General features: G+C 31.9%; 1 pseudogene; it reads right to left on the bottom strand.

Annotated features, from left to right (window-relative positions):
- Positions 1-709: 709 nt before the first annotated feature.
- LOC140448698 (histone deacetylase HDAC1-like) lies at positions 710-1,664 on the bottom strand (annotated as a pseudogene).
- Between the last annotated feature and the right edge of the window lie 7,000 nt (positions 1,665-8,664).

Here is an 8,664-nt window from a genome sequence, read left to right as displayed (position 1 = left end):
GCGAGAAGAACCTTGAAAAGATCGAGGGGCAGACCCATGAAGACCTGGAACGATGAAATTGCCGCCATCCTAGACAGGAGAGGAGTCACCAAGGGGCAAGCGAAGAAATTGGCAAGCAACAAGAAGAATTGGAGGAAGTTTGTATATGAAACCTAAAAACAGACTTTACACCCAACACCTTAAGGTAGAAGGGTTATTGATTATATATATATATATATATATATATATATATATATATATATATTTATATATATATATATATATATATAAATATATATATATATATATTATATATATATATATATATATATATATATATATATATATATATATATATATATATATATATATATTTTATTTGTAGTCGGTAAAAATTCGATATCTTTTGATTAAAATAAATATTAAAATGCCTTTTAAAGGTGGAGAATGCTGCTTTCGTATTCAATTATTGTATATTGCCGCAAATTAAGTCAATTCTCACAAAGACGTTAAATAAATACACGTTGCGCGATTTTTGCCATCTTTTACGATTCTGATGAAATCAATAAATTGTATCACTTCCATTGACCGGTCAGTATGAAATTTTCATTATACAAAAGTCACATACTGTATAAACATCAAATACAAACTGTACACAGTTAGAAGCTACTATAAAAATGTTTTAAACTCCAATAATGTATTGGAATTATATAATTAAATTAGTACGATGTCATTGAGTTGGTCCCAACAGCTTTTTTTCTGCCTTTATTTCACCTTTAATCTTATCTTCTTCTTTGTTTTCTCCTCCTTTATCTAACCGTGGACGTTTTCTACCTTTGTAACTTCTATTGTCTCGTCTATCTCCTTCACCCTCATCTTCACTGTCAGAAAATTCGTTTTCAGGAACAATTCTTTTATCCAAATCTTTCTGTGGCAATCGTTCATATTTATTAACTTTATCCTCATTGTCAGATTCTTCATTAATTGCATCTTCTGGAATAGCCTGTACTTTTACTCCAGGGCATGAGGTAACATTCTCAAATTTTCAAAAAGTCTTGTTTCAATTTTCTCTAAATATTCAGGGGTGTTTTGATTGGCCATATTGCTTGGGCTGATATGAAGTTTAAAGTCAGGTCCAAAGTATTCAAAGTAGTCATTATTTGGAAGTTCATTTGCAATTTCTACACCAAGAGCTACTGATGTTTCATAAGTCCAAGCTCTAGAAACATTTCTGATCGTGTAACCACCCCCTCCTACCATCATAAATGGTAAGTTATATTTTTTTAAAAATTCAACACATTTGCCATGTCCTTTAACTGTCAGATTAAAGCAACCTAGACGATCTCCTGTTAAAGAGTCTGTCCCACATTGTAAAACTACTGCACTAGGTTGAAAAGTTTCCATAACTTTACTTATAATTGGTACAAATATACTTTCATATGCTTCATCATCGATTCCATCTCTTAGAGGAATATTCCCTGCATAGTATTTACCCTTTCCTGCACTAATGTCTCGTAAATCACCTGTACCTGTGAAATATTCTCCATATTTGTGGAATTAAACATGACTCTATCAGTAGTATAAAAGGCTTCTTCAACACCATCTCCATGATGGACATCAATATCAATATACAAAACACGTTGATGATACTTTAATAAAAGTTCTAATATACCTAGTACATACATTTAGTGTTGCCCAAATGCAAGAACAAGACGAGACTTAGACAGTCTTGGTCTTGGTCTTGGTATTGCACTCTCGGTCTTGGTCTTGGTCTTGGTCTTGCAGCAAGAGTCTTGCAAGTCTTGCAGTTACCCATTAGCCTATTGCTATTTATTAAACGTGACTAGGGGAGTTTGAAGCCACGATCTAAGCGATCCGTGCCTATGCTCTAACTAACCCAGCTATCTACGATGCCCCACGAAAGTCAATCAAACATGGTTAAAACACAAAAAAACCAAATTAATGACATAAACTTGACTGTATTTTAAAGAACATTTTCTGTCTAGAAAGGTATTGATAGACCTCCACCATATATGAAACGGAAATCTTAAAAAAGATTGGTACGTGGCAAAAATCCACATACAAGTATCAAGGGCACATATTCTTTAGGTGATAAGATAACAAACTATAATCTCCACTGATTAAAGCAACATAAATGTTATTAACATATTAAGTAGCGTACAATAAAAAACAATGGAAAGGAAGACTTGAAGAGGCTTATGTTCAGATGTGGGCGTGAATGGCTAGACGAAGAAGAAGAAAAAATGTTATTAACAATCTTAGCTCTACTTTTATATAAAAAACTAACTTGAAAAAATAAAGAATGGGTAAGAAAGCAATGACAATCAAAAGAAGTTGTTTTAAATTAAGGAGATATCTACTACACTGTTAATAAAGACATTCATTTACCAAAATAAAGTAGTAGGAACATTTTTTTAGGAACCAGAATTTTGGTTTTTCAGGAATAAATATTTTTGTAATTCTTTTTGGTGAAAAGATATTAGATGCTTCTTTAAACGTGAAGTGTTTCTGTTTTTCATTTTCATTTGAACCTTTCCATGTGGCACAATTTAAACAAAGCAATTTGGGATGCATGAATTATTTCAAAAAACTCATCAAATTTGCTTTTAGGTCTTTTAGATCTATAATTCCAACGCTCACTACTCCGACTAAAACTATTTGAATCTTTGTCCCCCATGTCAAATTGTAAACTTGTCAAATGAAGTTTAGTGATGTCAAAAAAGTAACTATAAATGTCCGTTACTTTCAATACCCTAAGTATCTAATAACAAACCGAGAATTATATATCGTTATATCGTTACTTCGTTATTTTAAATATTTCGGTATTTTGTTTACACGGCAAGCGACATTATCTGTTATTAATAAACGTTTGAATATTAATCGCGCTCTTTCAGCAAATTTGGTTTAACCGAATGATCTCATCGCACACTCAGCAGAAATAATGCTTAGTCTTAGGCCGATAAGATTTGTTTATTTAGATTCCTCCTAACTAAATTATAATGGGAAAAAAATTGAATTATTAAGTGGGTGTCCGTAATAATAAGTTATTAGCTAAGGTGACATATTTTAAAAAAATTTCGATACGATATTACTGTCGGCGTAGCAATGCAAGATTATTTTATGGTTAGAGGGCGGCTATTTTTCAAAATCTGGACAATTAATTTCAAGCGAAGTCGTATGCTGGAAAAGAATGTACAAAATATTTTATTTTTACATTGTAATTATGACCTCTAAGCACGTGTCAAATATGTTGTTTTTAATGAATATTTTGATTGATGATTTTCATGTATGTTTATTACATATTTTTTTGCGTCTCATAGAGTCTTTAAGCATATACCCGAACTACAATACTCGCTAAAAAGACACTCCGTCCTAACTGCAAGACGCAAGAGTCTCGCAGGCTTAGTCTTGTTCTTGCGTAAATCTTGCAGGGTCAGTCTTGGTCTTGGTCTTGCTAAAATTAGGCGGTCTTGGTCTTGGTCTTGGTCTTGCGAAAACGCAAGAACAAGACCAAGACTGCAAGACCAAGACCGATTTTGGGCAACACTACATACATTTCATTCCATTACTACTACACTGATCATTAACCAATGTTGCTGGTGCTGGGAATAGAGGGCGGGTCATTTATACCGTCGATGGTGACGTGGTCTTGTATGGGTGGGTTTCCGACAAATATAGTGATGAAAACCTTGGGGTTAGTTTTTCTTTATGACAACGTCGAGAAACGTTAGGGATGAATCAGTTTCCACCTACATCGTGAATTGGATACTAAGATGCATACCATTCAGATGAGTTTGAAAATACACCAAAGCATCCCTGCCATTGGGCCAAATGACGAATGTATTGATGTGGATAGGGCTCGGGTCTCGAAGTCATCCATAAAGATATTGGCAATTACTGGAGATAGAGGGGAGCCCATTGGAGCAGCATTTATTTGTCTGTAAAATTAATTTTGGAAGATGAAATAAGTGTTGGACATACAATGATTAATGAGACATCAGTAGTTTTGCTGGATATTGTGTCTAGTTTTCAGAATGTTCAGAGTTTCGTCTATAGGAATGTTTGTTAAGACTGAAACGATATCGAAACTTACTAGACTGTCTGACGGTGAGATAGGATATTATTTAATAAGTTCCATGAAATGAAAAGTATTTTTGACGAAGGTATTTTTGGTAGCCATCATGTACGGCCTGTTTCTAAAGAATCTCTTGCAATTTTGGCGTATAATCATCTATTATTTGTCTATTAATAGATATTATTTTTATAATTTTTCTGCTTGGTCCTATGTAAAGACCGTTCTAATATTTTGCCATAAAACTGTACTATCATTAATTTCCAAATCGAGTATAACTAATAGCTAGTTTATTACTGTTTTGATGTCGCGTGGGTCTAAGTGTAAAAGTTTGTAGAAAGTTCTTTACGCATCGGAAATTAGTTAAGCGATTTTGTTAGCTTAATGGAGAATTGCGTGTTTTTGCCAAATGATTTTATGTTGAGGTGTGTTTGTTCTAGTAGGAGGCTAATATAATCTATTCCTGTGGTTTTAAAAATAGTATTTGTAAGGGTGCGGAGAAAGTGCTTAAAATATATTTTTACAATATAGAAATTTAATTTTCTTTCTTAAGAAATGGATCATAATAAAACTTTGTTATAAAAAGTCGAAGTATTAAATATACAAACACCGTAAGAACTTAAATAACCGAATAAGGATAGAACAAAGAAATAACAATAACCAAAATACAGATGGAACAGTAACAAAATGGAAGTAAATTCCAGGAAAACAGAGTAACATGGCAAACGCAAAGAGAAATAAATAAAAGTAAATGAACACTTTGAAAGTACCGCAGAAAAAAGGCACATTATGAATATATTTCGCAGGACACACACCAAAAACAAACACGGTGACGAAAGTAGAATTTTTCGTGGTCCAATGAATGACAGCAACGTTGATTATAAAGGAAATATATATACATATATATATAACTGTTTTGGATGGGTTGGAGTCAATAATAAAACCCATATTTTTCTACAAGAATAAGAAAAAAGAAGTACTTGTGACTCGTTTGGAACAAATATATAACTGTTTTGGATGGGTTGGAGTCAATAATATTATATTATTGACTCCAACCCATCCAAAACAGTTATATATTTGTTCCAAACGAGTCACAAGTACTTCTTTTTTCTTATACATATATATATATTAAGAACAGTCCAGTGTGCACCCTTCAACAAAAGGCGAACAAACTGGTTTCGGATTTAGCTTCTTCCAAATCCATAACAACAGAAGTTGCAAAATCTTTGAAAATTTACAATGCAGTTGCACCCAGGTTTTATACACTTCCTAAAGTTCACAAACCCACTCTTTCAATGAGGCCTATTGTCTCTTCCATTGATGCTCCTAATAGTAAACGTGCTAAACACCTTACAGATATCCTCACAATTTCCTACAACGAATCCAATGAATTCTATATTAGAGATTCTTTCACATTTAGTAACTTCATTAATAATGTTAAAGTTCCGAATAATTATATACTAATTAGTTTAGATGTTGTGTCACTATTTACAAACCTACCACTAGATGCTATTCTCAACAGCATCAAAAATAACTGGAACAGCATCTCTCTGCATACCAAGATCAGTTTAGATGATTTCTTAAGAATTTTAACATTTATTTTTGACTCTAACATCTTTTTGTTTAATGGTAATTTTTTCAAACAAATTTTTGGCACTCTAATGGGCAGCAAAATATCCCCCATACTATGTAACTTTGTATTGGATGAACTTATAAGAACATGTAAGGAAAAGATACCTTTTCACATACCTTTTATCAAACGATATGTAGATGATTTGATCTTATCGGTCCCTGAAAACAAAGTAACTGATGTTCTAAACACTTTTAACGCCCAGTGTGAACACTTAAAGTTTACGGTTGAGAGAGAAGCTGATAATATGATTCCGTTTTTAGACATGCTTATACATCGTGGCAGTGATGGCATGCTAAGGACGGAGTGGTATCGTAAACCTTGTTTTAGTAACCGTTTCATAAACTTTTATTCTCAACATCCATCTAAGATGAAAACAAATTTGGTTTTGGCCCTTAAAACTAGGGTTATCAACTTATCACACATCGAGTTCAGGGACAAGGGACTAAAAAAGTTGAGATCTATACTACAAGAGAACTCCTATCCTACAGGGCTTTTGAATAAACTTATTTTTGGTTCTCTTTTTCCTTTGCAATTTTCTGACAACCAAAATTTTCATAATAATGAGGTGAATGAGGTCCGACAACTGACACAGACATTGACACAGAACACATCAGAGCTACCACAATCTAAAATAACGTATGGTTGCCTACCCTATATTCCAGTTCTCAGACCTAAGCTATTGAACATTTTCAAAAATGTTAGTGACTTAAAAATTGCAACTAAGAATGTGAAAACGGTATCGAAGTTGTACACAAAGACAAAGGATCCTTTCACAATACAGGAGTCATCGAATGTTGTTTATTCTATACCGTGTGCCAACTGTAAAAACGTGTATATCGGAGAATCATCCCGTAATTTTCACAATAGAGTAATATCACATCGCAGCGACATAAAAACCAAAAAGATAAACGCATGTGCGCTCACAGAACATTCATTAACTTTAAAACATGAATTTAATTTCGAAGATTCCTGTATTCTGGCAAAAGAAAAAAACCATTCAAAACGTGTTTTCTTGGAAATGTGTTTCATAAAATCTAATACGTCTTATATAAATAAAAAGTTAGAAATAGATAAATTAGGCAACATTTATTGTTACTTACTGACAAAACATCAAAAATAAAATAAAGATTTACTTTTACATATACATACCGTAATACACCTGCATAAAAAACATGTTGCATACTATCAAGACAGGTTTAATATACTACTTCCATTAATATAATAGCCAGAACTAATTACTTTTTAATCACACTATTTTTGTTTTTTTTTTCTGTTCTCTATGGATCAGTCAAAACACACCATGAAAAGATGTCACTAACAAAATTTTAACTTTCTAACTAAATTTTAAAATGTATATTGTCCATTATTTTAAATGTTATATTTTATATGTGTGTTTTTAATGTTGAGTGTCGTAGCTTTACAAAAATAATCTCAACGACTAGTAAGTTGTAATGACAATTTGAGATATGTTGTAAATATTTACACTTTCTTCTAATTACAGTGTCTTGAAGAACGGATAAAAGAATTCCGAAAGCTCGACCAAAAGTCAAAAGAGTGTTTCTATAACATCCCGGCCAAACCTACTGACTGCAGCCCTAATAAACTGTGTTGTTTATATATATATATATATATATATATATATATATATATATATATATATATATATATATATATATATATATATATATATATATATATATATATATGTTTTCGAAGTTGCTAACAAGAGAAATGGAAAAAGAATTAGTCAGCAACGTCCACTAAATACGAAATTATCGACGGAAAAACATGTAGAAGTATTTTATTGAATTTTCCCATAAATAATGCCGGTACACAAACATTTTTTTTATTTCTTAATATAATAAATAAGCAGAGAATATTCTTACCAAAAAGTACAATATCCACTTTTCTCATAAAACTCCTACGAACTTAAATCCTCTGGGATCACCGTCACATTTTACGCTTTGAAAATTCGAAGAAAGATATTGAGATATTGGCAAATATCTTTGAAGGGACGTTTCTGGTTTGTGGAATATAATCAAAGTCTATGTAAATCTTCTATAAAGAAAACTCTTAAGGCGTGAGGCGTATTATTCCCTTCAACTTAAAAATTCCACCAGTTTGTACAGAAAATGTGTCTTGTATATGCAAATAATAAGCTTAATACTAAATATAAATTTTTAAATACAGCGATGACGAATAAAACTTAAATAGGAACTAAAAGGAGGTATATGCCTGTTTCATTGATTTTAAGAAGGCATTTGACAGGGTGCAGCATAATCGGGTTAAAGAGATTTTATTAAGTAAAAACATAGACAGTAGAGACATTAGAATCATATATGTAACCTCTATTGGAACCAAACAGCAAAAGTGAAAGTTGAAAATGAACTGACCGAGGATATCCAGATTCGCCATGGGGTCCGCCAAGTGTGTATTTTATCACTCTTGTTATTCAATTTATACAGTGAAGCCATCTCAGAATTAGCGCTTGCCGAGGTCAGTGAGGGCCTTATAATAAACGGTGAGCCACTTAATAACATAAGATATGCTGACGACACCGTCCTTCTGGCAGGAACACTAGAAGAACTGCAACACCTTGCTGAACAACTATATATATATATATATATATATATATATATATATATATATATATATATATATATATATATATATATATATATATATATAAGAATAAAAAAAAGAAGAAGTACTTGTGACTCGTTTGGAACAAATATATAACTGTTTTGGATGGGTTGGAGTCAATAATAGGGCTATTGGTTAACTATTTTTTTATTCTCGAGCTTTCAATTGTGTTTACAATTATTATCAAGAGCTAAAAAAGACAAAATACTTACAAGGTTGATCTAAAAAGAAAAAAACAATTTTTGTTAACTTACCAAATAAAAATTAGTTTGGTAAGTAAAAACCACTGCTTACATCTTCAAAATATTTAATACAA

Source organism: Diabrotica undecimpunctata, chromosome 8 (genome assembly GCF_040954645.1).
Source record: "Diabrotica undecimpunctata isolate CICGRU chromosome 8, icDiaUnde3, whole genome shotgun sequence".
NCBI classification, from domain to species: Eukaryota; Metazoa; Arthropoda; class Insecta; order Coleoptera; family Chrysomelidae; genus Diabrotica; species Diabrotica undecimpunctata.
This window is presented reverse-complemented; position numbering and strand designations above follow the sequence as displayed.